Source organism: Alosa pseudoharengus, unplaced genomic scaffold (genome assembly GCF_046254945.1).
Source record: "Alosa pseudoharengus isolate Yale_2024_CS ecotype anadromous, Long Island Sound unplaced genomic scaffold, YU_APseudo_1.1 YU_APseudo_1.1_scf_20, whole genome shotgun sequence".
NCBI classification, from domain to species: domain Eukaryota; kingdom Metazoa; phylum Chordata; class Actinopteri; order Clupeiformes; family Clupeidae; genus Alosa; species Alosa pseudoharengus.
Window position 1 is genome coordinate 34,741,826 of NW_027468664.1, and position 13,213 is coordinate 34,755,038.

At 41.9% G+C, this 13,213-nt stretch overlaps 1 protein-coding gene across 3 annotated transcripts in view; it reads left to right on the forward strand.

Moving 5' to 3' along the window:
- acadl (acyl-CoA dehydrogenase long chain) overlaps window positions 1–13,213 on the forward strand; it is a 68,733-nt gene that overhangs the window by 29,154 nt on the left and 26,366 nt on the right. The window lies entirely within an intron of this gene.

Sequence of the window (13,213 nt, forward strand, 5' to 3'; positions counted from 1 at the left end):
ATTACTAGGCTATGAATCGTTCGTTCATTTTTTTTTTTTTTACAAACTTATTCAAAATCATCCCCCCCCTCTGGTTTTTACACAAATCGCACCCTGGTTATTTGTACCAGTTAGTGGTAATAAAAGCACATTACCCTGTATTGGGAAAAAACAAGATGGCGTCGAAATCAACCTACATGTTTTATCAGTGCGCACAACTCTCGTCATGGTAGAGTACTGTTGTAATTTATGGGGGGGTCTGAGGGTGTGGGGATTTTTGGGGCAGTTGTTCTCACACTGCTGGAGTCTTTTCTGGATAAAGGTCACATTCTATATGTGGATAATTGGTACACCAGCCCTGCCCTTTTTAATAATCTTTTGCAGCATACAACTGGTGCCTGTGGTACTGTTAGAGCCAACAGGAAAGGCATGCCACATTTCCCTAAAAAAATGTCTAAAGGTGATGCTGCATTTTTCAATAATGGACAAATGCTACAGTAGCTGTGAAGTGGCATGATAGGCGTGATGTGCATGTTTTTTCCACTGTGCACTCCGGAGACATGGTACCAACAGGCAAAGTGGACTATGCCACAGGACAAGGAGTGGTGAAACCAGTCTGTGTGGTGGAATATAACAAGAAAATTGGATAATTTAGATAAACGAAACACCTTTGTTGACTGTGCTCGAAAGAAGTTGTTTTTTATGTGCTGGATGTGGCTGTTTTCAATAGCTATGTGGTCCACCATGAATTGACCAGACAGGAGATGACATATGCTCGGTTTAGAGAAAACTTGGCACGTCAGTTGCTGGAGGAATTCCAGATTGCGAGGAGTTCCTGTTCTTGTTGTTCCTGTTCCTGTGTGTGTGTTTGTCTGTGAGTGTGTGTCTGTGTGTTCATGCCTACATGAGGGCACATGTGTTTGCCTCATGGGCCTACCAATAAATAGCTTTAAAGTTCTTGAATTAATCTGACCGTTTTAGACATTCATTTTTGTCATTTACCTTGTTTCCAAAATGTTAAACTGAAACATCCTTTATCAGAGATTGAAACCCCTAGGTTCAGAAAGTAAAATTCTCATATTGTGTGCATTGTGTTCATTCAAAACAGGTCATTTCCTTTCATGCCTCGTCTGCCTGGTTTAAGTTTGTGCTAACAGAATTAGGTATATATTGAATGGATGGAATATGATAGCCTATGAAGTTCACTTTCTTTAGTGTGTCTTCCACTTCTGAAAGTATATATATCCTGACTAAGGCTACTCACAGAGTTCACTACCATCGACCAACTATCTTTTTGTTTAGCTCTTGAACAGACCGCAGCATAAAGAGAGACAACAACAGGTTCCAATTTTACTATTTATTAATATAAATCAATATTAACAAACATTAGGTGTCTAGGGAGTCTAATGAGTGTTGAAGTGTGTTTGTGTGTATACGTGAATGCAAATAGTATATCAGTATGTAAGATGGCTAAGTGGAAGACAACAAAAATAGAAACTAGACTGCATTTCCGGCAGGAACTGCGAAAGTGTGCTTACCCTGGTCCGGTCACCAACGTGAGCAGACAGTGGCATACGCTATGCTGAACCTGGCTTGATCCAGGCATTGTAACAGTGCCTTTCAGTGTTGGAACAGTGGCAATATCTCAAAAGCTCTAGGAGAGGGCTATTCAACTATTAGCTTGCGGGTTGAATGCGGTTCGTTGGATTTTACCTGTGGCCTGCCTTCGAATTTAGCTTCTATGACTAAGATCAAATCAATAAAATAAAATGACAGCAGTGATTGGCTGCAAAAATAAATAATGTCACACGTCTTGCGCCTCTGAAATTATGAAATATGACCAAGGCATTAAAAAGCTGCTTGTTTGTCAGGATACTTTTTCACTGATTTATTTAAAAAAATATGAGCTATGAGTGTGAATTTTATATATTCTATCCCACAAATTATGTTTTACTGGTTTATTTGACAAATAATCTATATGGATTTGCTCTATAAAGACCTTATGTCTGTTTCGGATTGTTTTGTGAGCCTGGGGTTGTTTTGAGAGCCTATTGATGTAGCCTATCTCAGATGTATCTCAGAATAAAGGAATATTTCATATTACTCTAAACCACCGTCTGTAAATCAACTGTATACTACTGTCTACATTGCACTATATTTCTTGACCTGTCTCTGTATATTTCATCACCTTTCTATACTTTGCCTCACATTGCAACACAGCTCAGATCTTTGGTTGCTATGAAGGCCAGTCGTTCTAAATGGATGGTTGCTATGGCCAAAGGCCAGTTCTATCTCTGCCATTGTCAAGCGGGCATATCGTAGAATTCTGATTAACCTTATCTTATTTGAAACACCTCTATTTTACTTAGCCCACTTCCATACAGTGGGTCCCATTAAGAAGTGGCCACTTCATTCTCGCTTATTGTAGTAACCGAGTCCCAATGTTTAATACTGGCTTTATTGGGTAAGACCATGTAACAAGGAACAGTATCATCTTGCAGCTTCCAGCTACTTCTTAATCACTGCATTCTAGAGCACAGCCGTAAGGTTAACCCACCCAATAACTAGCGCCCTCTAGTGGACAACAAAACATTTCAAAGAAAACCCACTTTACTACATCTCCCCCCTCTTAAGCATAAACATATTACCAAAGTTACGTATTACCAAAAATTACAACCTCCTGTAACCCACCACCCACTGATCAGTATTAAACTTAAAGTTCTATATATATAGTCCATTTGTATTCTTTTTTTAGTTCATCTCAAAATCTCTCAAATGTGCAGGTGGTCTTCTCAAGCGGTTTGAGTGTCTTTCCACCTCCTGAGGTTTTTTCATCTCCACCTCCTGAGGTCTCTCCCCTACGTGTGGCACCGGCTCTGTCCCTGAGGTCTCTTCTGGATTTGCTGTGTGTTCTGGTGAGACGGGCTCAGGTAAAGGTGCTGATGGAGCTGTGACTAGACCAGGAGAGGCAAAGCTGCCGACGTCTGCATCCTGGCTCACTTCAGGTGACTCTTTCCGCGAATGAATCTGGTCCACATGCCTTCTAACTACTCGCCCATCCGCCAGCATCACCTTGTAGGAGACTGGCCCCGGACCAAAATTCTTTGTGAGGACTGGATCATCATATTCAAAACTGCGTGCTTTTGCCCTCTGATCATCATGTTCTTTCAATCTCCGTTGTTTCCCTTGTACTCTCTGTTTCAGGTCAGGATGTATCAAATCCAGAGTGCAGCGCAGTTTTCGACCAACCAGCATTTCTGCGGGGGACTCCCCAGTGGTGGTCTGAAGAGTTGTTCTGTAGCTGAATAAAACCCTTGCCACTTTTGTTGTTATTGATCCTTCTGGACACTTTTTCATCATCTCCTTAAATATCTGCACTGCCCGCTCAGCTAAGCCATTGCTAGAGGGATGGTAGGGTGCTGAGGTCACATGCAGTATTCAATTTTTACTGAGGAACTCCTCAAACTCTTCACTCATAAAACAAGTGCCATTATCTGAAACTAAAAGTTCAGGTAACCCATGGTTACTGAAGCTAATGCGTAAGCAATCAATGCTGGTGGCTGAGGTGGCAGAATTGACAGGATATACATCCATCCACTTTGAATGGGCATCAATCAGGATAAAAAAACATCTTTCCCATGAACGGCCCCGCATAATCGACATGTAGCCTTTTCCATGGTCTATCTGGCCAGTCCCAGGGGTGTAGTGGGGCTTCAGGTGAATTGTGTCTCTGCTCCTGACATGTACTGCAGCCTTTCACCATGCTCTCCACATCATGATCCAGCTTGGGTCACCACACGTAACTTTGTGCCAATGCCTTCATGCGGGACACCCCAGGATGGCACTGGTGCAGCTGTTTCAAAACAGCTCTCTGTCCTGGTGCACCCGAGAGCACACACCCGTTCTGCACACTCAATTCATGCTTCCTGACATTATATGGTTTAAACTCCATTCCCTCTAATTCATGTGACCACCCTCTCTGTACCATTTCTCTCACTCTCGCCAGCACTGAATCTCTGTTTGTCCATGCTCTCACCTGGTCTGTTGACACCAGTGTTACATCAGAGTTCTCCAGCATGAGTACTCTCTTCCGGAGCCACTGTTTTCGGTCCTTCTGGTAACGGCAATCGGCTGAGGCCATCCGCGTTTCCATGCCGTTTCCCTGGTCTGTAATTGATCTCATATTCATATGCCCGTAAGGTCACTGCCCACCTTTGGATTCGTGGAGAAGCCATCTGTGGCACTGCCTTCAATTCATTGAATAGTGACAGCAGAGGTTTGTGATCAGTGACAATGGTAAACTTTCGGCCATAAATGTATTTGTGGAACCTCTGAACCCCAAAAATTACTGCTAAGCCCTCTTTGTCCAATTGGGAGTAATTTCTTTCTGCTTTGCTCAGAGTGCGAGACATGAACCCTATTGGTCTCTCTTCTCCAGTTTTCATCTTGTGAGAGAGCACCGCTCCTACACCATATGGAGAAGCATCACACGACAGCACAATCTCTTTTTCTGGGTCATAATGAACTAAGACCTCAGCAGACTGCAACAGTCTCTTTGACTCTTGAAATGCAGCTTGCTGTTCTGTTCCCCAGTTCCATTTTGTCTCTTTACACAGCAACTTGTGCACCGGAGCCAAAATAGTGGCTAAGTTGGGCAGGAACTTATTATAGTAATTTAACAGTCCCAAATAAGCCTTCAGCTCGGTCACGTTTGATGGTGGGGGGGCATTCTCGATGGCTTGTAATTTCTCTGAGACTGGATGTAGACCCATGGCGTCCACCTTGTGCCCGAGGTAGACCACTTCACTCGCCATGAAAGAGCACTTGCTTCTTTTAAGCCGCAGCCCAGTGTCCTGTAATCGCTGCAACACCAACTGCAGTGTCTCAAGGTGCTCTTGGTCATTCCGACCTGTCAGGAGAATGTCATCCAAAAAAATGGCTACATGGGGGATGCCCTGCAACACCCCCTCAATCGTGCGCTGAAAAATCGCTGGACTGGATGATATTCCGAAAGCTAGGACTTTATAGGTGAATAACCCCTTGTGAGTGTTTACAGTCACATACTTCTTTGACTCCTCATCTAAAGCAATTTGGTGATATGCGTGACTCATGTCTAACTTGCTAAATTGTTCTCCCCCTGACAGGTTTGCAAACAAGTCCTCTAGTCTGGGAATAGGGTATTGCTCAATTTTTGACACTCTGTTGACAGTCAATTTATAATCCCCACACAACCTTACTGAATTATCTGGTTTCAGTACTGGTACTATGGGAGCTGCCCATTCTGAATATTTCACTGGCTCAATTACCTTCTCTTTCAGGAGCCGGTCCAACTCAGCCTCCACTTTAGCCCGCATGGCATATGGGACTGGTCGTGGTTTAAAAAATCTGGGTGTTGCGTCTTTATCCACATATATCTTTGCAGGTGGTCCCCTCAGCTTACCTAATTCTTCTTTAAAAACCTCATTTTGTGCAAGGACCTCCTGTAATGTTAGCTTTGTTGTGCCAGTCATGTGATTAATTGCAGCCAGGAACAGACCTGGGAAGAATATTGCGAAGTTCTTGAACATTTTTTTGAAGCAAATGGGATTACGGAAGCAGAGAGGATGAGGGCTATTTTGTTAAGTTCAATGGGAAGTCAGACATACAGTTTGATTAGAAATCTACTTAGCCCGGTCAAACCGGGCGAGAAAACGTATGAGGAACTGGTAAAACTTTTGAAAGACCACTACAATCCAAAACCAAGTGAAATTGTTCAGCGTTTCAAATTCATGTCGCTATACTGAGAAAATTGGCGCACGATTGCCAGTATGGAGATAAATTGACTGAAATGCTGAGGGATAGACTGGTTTGTGGGATTGGAGACGACAGTATACAACGCCGATTATTGTCAGAAGCCGAACTGACTTTTGAGAAAGCACTGAAAATAGCGCAGGCTATGGAAGCAGCAAACAAAGATGTGCAAGAACTTTAAGCTCAATTTTCGGAGTCGACTTTGTCTGCAAGGCACCAGGAGGTGCACAAGATGGCTACTGCGCGATCAGAGGCAAGTGGTGAGCGCCGTAGAGCATGCTACAGGTGCGGTAATGAGCAACACATTGCAAATGAGTGTCGATTCATATCAGAAAAATGCCATAACTGCGGCAAGAAGGGGCATATTCAAAAGATGTGTAGATCTACAGTCTCATTGGGGCCGTCGCAGGGGAAAAGTGAAAGGAAAATGAAGACTAGTAGAGGGGGACAAACACAGAAAACTCATCATATAGGTGGGAGAGAGGAAAATAATTCGGAGGATGAGGATGTCATGTTTGTTATGAATAGCATACTGGACACTGGAATTCCAAAAGTAGCACCCCTCACAATGACTTTGGCAGTGAATGAAACAAAAATAAATTTTGAAGTGGACACAGGCTGTGGGGTGACAGTGATGAAGGATTCTGACTTTCGGAAATTGTGGAATAGTGAGAGATTGCCAGAGTTAAAAAGGTGCCCCATAAAACTGAAAACATACACCGGACAGAAAGTGGACATACTAGGTACAGTGACAGTTGCGGTGAAGCATAAGATGACAATTAAAGAATTACCACTAGTGGTGGTACCAGGTACTGGACCAAACCTGCTTGGGAGAGGCTGGATATAAGATTCTCTTCCTCCAGATTAATCCTCGTCGCCATATGTAGTAACCGAGTCCCAATGTTTAATACTGGCTTTATTGGGCAAGACCATGTAACAAGGAACAGTATCATCTTGCAGCTTCCAGCTACTTCTTAGTCACTGCATTCTAGAGCACAGCCATAAGGTTAACCCACCCAATAACTAGTGCCCTCTAGTGGACAACAAAACATTTCAAAGAAAACCCACTTTACTACACTTATATTATTAAATTAATCTGTCACCATATGCCTATGCCTACGTTTGCAAAGAAAACATTTTAATTTGATTCACAATGAAACGTTACATTTAATGTATATGTTGACAATGAGTAGGCTAGTTTTGGTTGTTGGTGTTGTTATTGCATCCCTTAGTTATGCCTACAATGCAAAATTGTTCCCTCGCGATTGGAAGCTCCTGTAGACCATAGTAGACCATAGTAGACGCATTTCAAAACATTGCGTTAGGAGTTAGGAGTCCTCGCAACTTCTTTTAAGCTGTCGGAGACTCAGGTGCTACTTTTAGAGCTAAAGTGCTTCATGAATTACTGTTAGTAAAAAAATAGCAGTCCTAAAGTTACAAGTGACTAAGTTACGAGTGCAAGCATCTCATATCAAATGAAATGACCATGGCATTATGCTAAACAACATAAATCCCAATTAGCAACATACATCTCCTCCCTATAGCTAGCCACACAAGAAATTAATGATACTAAATCTCTGCTTAGCATGCTTCTCCGCTTAGCATTCTAATAACAGAAGGGGCACATTTATGTTGACCACTACAACATGACTCATGTCTGTAACTCTATAAAACACAAGGATTAAAGTTTTCCGTCATACGACGGATTTCCGTCAATTTGATTTTAGAAATGTCATATTTGAGATCGATGCAGATCCGATGAGGAAAAAAAAAAGAGGCCAAATGAGACCACTTTCCTTCATGTCCTCACAATCAGCTAATATGTCCCTGTACCAAGTTTGGACTTCGTACATTGAAGTGTTGCTGAGATACGAGCTCACTTCCTGTATTACAGCGCCCCCATAGAGGCTAAATGATTCAAATCAGTCAAATCAGTGCGCCGAATTTCATAACTTTAGACCCAGCGGTTCTATTTTCGGCCAAATTTTGACCCGTTGGTGGCGCTAGACGGCTGGGTTTAGAGATTCGTAAATGAGCGTGAGTGGTCAGTGGAGTGTCCTGAAACTTTCTGCCAAATTTCAGCACTTTTTAGCCATGCGTTCTATGGGCTGCCATAGACTCCAATGGCGGAAGTATAATAGGAAAAGCTAGTAACTCAATGGGTGCCTTCGCAGCTTCGCTGCTTGGCCCCCACATTGCTGCTTGCAGCTATATTAGGAATGGCATTGCACTCACAGCAAGTTTGATTGCAATTGGATAAATAATGGCTGAGAAATAAGCTTATTTACTTTTTTACAGTGCCCCTAGAGGCCAAATTACACCAATGTCCTTGTGCGTTCTCACAATCAGCTACCATGTCCCTCTACCAAGTTTGGACTTCATACACCAAAGTGTTGCTGAGATGTGAGCTCACTTTCTTTATTACAGCACCCCTAGAGGTCAAATGAGACCACTTTCCTTGTATGTCCTCACAATCAGCTAATATGTCAATGTATCAAGTTTGGACTTCATACAACGAAGCGTTGCTGAGATATGAGCCCACTTCTTGTATTACAGCGCCCCCTATTAAGGTTTTGCACCTACGTCATAATGTCATGTGACCGTTTGTTTAAAACTAGAGTGGTAGGCAAGAATGGTAGGCAAGGCACTGCAGAGAGTGGTAGGCAAGCCTACAACAGTCGGGTTGCATAGGCTACACATAGTTACAAATAGCTTCAAAATTGAAATTTTAATATCAAATATTGACCGGGATGCCGACCACTTGTGTAGGCCCTAACAGTTGGTTTTACAATAAGAAGCAAAAAGGCGACGAACGACCGTTTAGCCTACCTATCCTCGTTGTGGAGGATGATCGTTAGCAGCTGTGAAGTCTTTTATTCTCAAGATAGCCTAATGGTGTAGCCTACTGTCTACGAAGACGTAGGCTAAAATACAACTATCTACAGTCATCCAAAAATGAATTGCCAGAGATAGGCTATGAAGGGAAAAAGTGCAGCATTTTAAACATGGCAAGATTATTTTTACCGGAACAGTTTGTTCTAATTTGTCTCGTGAAATTCGTGCTTGTGGACACCAATCACCTATCTTCTGTCCTTCTATTTCAAGTTAAGTTGAGTGTCATTTGATTATATAATCACAACAAATGCTAATAAATGAAAACAGAATAGGCTTATGTGCTATAGGCTAACGTTACAGGTCACTTAGGCTAACTCCCGTATGTCAAAATAAACTGATTTGATCCTAATTGTTTAGCGATCACACACAACTTAACACAGCAACCTCAAACATCGCTGTTGAACCTAGGCTACTGCTTCAGTCATGTAAGAAATAAGCAGTTTATGAATTATCTTTACCCGTTTAATCAAGTCCACATGACCAAAATAACAACATATTTAAAGGCTGAGCTAGCATAACAGCCTAATATAGGCGATGCTGCAATGGATAACTAATAAAAAGTTTCATACAATTAATGAACTTTATCACTCACATTCTGAGTTTTTCTGGGTGGTTATATATCCATGCAGATCGTCTTCGAATAAGCCATCGCTGTTATATGATATAATATGTTACAGGATTCATGACTAACGCCATTAATGTTACATGATGCTGACTGACGCTGGCTATAACAGTAGGCTAGCTGCTACCGTTTTAACGTCTGCTGAGTCTAGCTGCCAGTTGAAGTTAAATGATCAAATATTGTTTGATTTTGTGTCAGCTTTCAGAAGGAAGACATGTTCCTTTCTGGTCAAATTTCACAGCTTCTAAGAAAGGCTATCATCTTCGTGTAAACCGAGTTTTGAACAGAGAAAAAAAGTTAGGCTACCATTAGGCTACATGCAGGTTCTCCCATAACGTTATCGATACAGATCAATGCACCAAATCAGGGCGATTTTAGCGAAACAACGTTCCTGTGACAGGCTATCAAATATTGAACAATTGGGATAACGTTTCATCATCACCTTTATTGATGCCTGAAATGTTGACATTGCTGAAATACAGAGATGTAGCCTACTGAGATGCAGCTGCAGACAAAGATGTTCAATGGGTTCAACTTGTCCCTTGCCTACCAGCTGGATGTAAACAAAGCTATAGAACCTAGAATACGTCACATGAAAAACGTTAATAGAGGCCAAATGATGCCAATTTCCTACTGTGTCCTCACAATGAGGTACCAAGTCCCTGTACCAAGTTTGGACTTCATACATCAAAGCGTTGCTAAGATAGGAGCTCACTTCCTGTATTGCAGCGCCCCCTATAGAGGCCAAATGATTCCAATTTCTTAGTGCGTCATCATAATCAGGTAACAGGTCCTTATACCAAGTTTGGACTTTTTACACCGAAGCGTTGCTAAGATACAAGCTCACTTCCTGTATTACAGCGCCCCCTATAGAGGCCACATGATGCCAATTTCGTAGTGCGTCCTCACAATCAGATACCAAGTCCCTGTACCAAGTTTGGACTTCATACATTAAAGGAATTATCCGGAGTAAAATGCACTTTAGATCAATTTACGGATGATTGGGAGTACATACGTTGAGTTGGCATCCAAATCATGTCATTCGGATGTGTTTTAAGAAAGTTCGATGTTACCGTTTTTAGTCAAAACTCGTTAGCGTGGAAGTGAGAAGGGCATATTATTTCGCCGCTACAAAACGCTATTTTTATACCTCTTCTACAGTTCCAAACAACCTTACACTTATGTGGTAGTGAGTAGAGGGTCCCTAAAGCCAAACCAAAGTATCCCGAGGTCTTTATGTGGTCGGATAGAGAGTCCAGAATGAATTTCATCAAGCCAGTACCTTTCCGGAAATGTTGTCATCTTTGCTGCCATCTTTAGGGGAAAGTTCACAATTTCTTCGCCGTTTAAAAAAAAAAAAAAACATAGTCCAGTCCATACAACTTCATTTCAATTTCAAAAGAAATACTGGACTATGTTTTTTGTTTTTTTTAAACGGCGACGAAATTGTGAATTTCCAGAGCACACTTGGCAATTGACTCCTACGGACTTTCCCCTAAAGATGGCAGCAAAGATAATTCCTTTAACAAGCAGCTTATCCACTGTTGCCACTTTGCGTTGTGTTCATTTCCTGTTACAATTTAAACGTTTTAATCGCTAAAACTGTCTTGTTTGTAGAACTAATTTCTTCCGACACATATTAACTAATTTCTCAACTCACAGGACAAACTGCCATTACTAGTTCTAAATGGATGGTTGCTTCGGCCAATCGTTAGTTCTATCTCTCCCGTTGTCAAGCGGGCGTATCCCAAGATTCTGATGAACTTTAGCTTTGAAACATCGCTATTTTACTTAGCCTGCTGTCATCCATCTAGCTAAAAGCCACCTCCGTCATATGCTACAATGTTGCAATGTTCTGAACGTCTGCATTTTACAGCTCGGATGCAACGTGACAGTTCATTTAAACTTCACAACGAGTTCGGCGAATTAATATACAAGTGTGATACGGCCAAAAAAATGGATCTACTTCATAGGTGTGCAGATAACATACGGTTAATGGTCGTTCTAAATTACGTAGGACAATGGGAAATTCAACCAAGCAGTGGAATAACCTAGAGTTGAAGACATAATCTATTGAGAGTTAGCCTGGGTGTTCCCATGCTGCCTTGCGCGCGATTTGATTCACGCTGCTAAGGCAGCCTGGAGACCATGGAGCAAATTTTCGCCTGAGATAGGGGAACAATCACAGAACAAGGGGGAAAGCAAGACGATGATGAGCTATGCACAGACGCATTTATGGACATCCGTGGCACCCAATATCCGGATCTGGGCTAGCGCCACCACCTCTCAATGAGACGTGGTCTGGGAACCAAACGTTAATTTTCTCATATTTGAAAAAAATGCCCAGATCCGTTTATTGGGTGCCGCCAAGGGGGCAGGCAAATTCCCGGAAGTAGAAGAATCGACGTAGGCTGGAGGGACCACCTCTCTGCTAACTCCCATAGAAGCCCATTCATTCTAGGATTTTTTTGAAATACCATAACTTCATATAACATATATCCTGTGCCGATATTGTAGCTTCTGTGTAATCTACATAAACACTACAAAGGCAAAACAGACTCCACTACCTCGTCCGTAACGTTGGTTACCCTTAAGAAGAATGATTATCTTGTTCGGTTGGAGGGAAGCTAGCTTTGACGTAATCTCTCTTTCGCGCCGTAGGGAGATAACCGTATTGTTTGGATAAGAAGCTCAGTCCACCTTACTGTATGACGGTAACGGTATGTTAAGGTAAAGCATTACACAGAGGCAACCTAATAATAATAAAAAAAGTCAACCTAATTTTTTAAAAAACGGCACTAATCATTTCAGAGGTTTTCGATGGAAAAGTGGAAAGAAGATTAGCTTCAAGGCTATAACTTTTTTTTTTTTGTTTTAGCATGACTGTTTTTGAAGATGATCATGTGTGGTAGCTTCAACATTAACACAACTTGGTGAGGATGATATTAATAATAATACATAAATAAATGTTTAATGACTGTTTGGTGAATGGCTGTTTGATGACTTTGAAGGCGAAGGAAGTGTGAGAAGAATTTCTGTGTATCTATCATATGAGTTACAAGATTCAGTTCGATGGCTAACGTCACGAAGTTAAGTGTGAGTCTGCACAGTACTGGGGGGACCAACTGAAAAATCGTTCTATTTGACTCAGTGCCCTCCCATTGAAAACGACGGAGTCTGTTCGTCCATTTCTTTTACTGTCTATGGGTGCCACGGATGTCTATAAATGCGTCTGTGCATAGCTCATCATTAGGCTGCAAAATTTACTACAAATAGGTAAGAAAGGTCTTATAAGCATATTAGTTATCCATCTCTTTGTCTTATACACCATTAACAAGCTGCTTGTTAAAGGAATTATCCGGAGGTTTAAACTACGAGGTTTAAACGGCCCTCCGCTTCGCGTCGGGGCCGTTTTACAACCTCGACCGTGCATTAACTTCTGTGAACAGACCACCGTGTCGTCCATTATCCCTTCTTAACTAACACAGGGATGATTGAACTAACTGGTAACCAGTGTTTTGGTTCCACCAGAAGTAATCTTTTAAGGAAGTAACCATCCTACCTCTTGTAACCATCCTACCTCTTTGTTGCAACCATCCTACCTCTTTGTGACCTATACCTCAGGTGGCTTTACCATGTTCTATTCTCTACACCTAACTTCTCACTTATCATGTATCTATACTGCCCTGTAACTGACCCTAGGCAGATAGGTCAGGCCCTTGAGTCGTGGATCTGCTCAAGGTTTCTTCCTAAATGTATCTCCAATTCTAGGAAGTTTTTCCTCGCCCCTGTTACTCATGGGCTCTCTCTGAATGTTTTAACACTCTGTAATATGCCATGAGACACGTGTAATGTTTTGCCGCTCGATAAGTGAAATTAAATTGAAAAAAACTAAGGAGTATTTTTTTTTTGTATGCCCCTGGACCC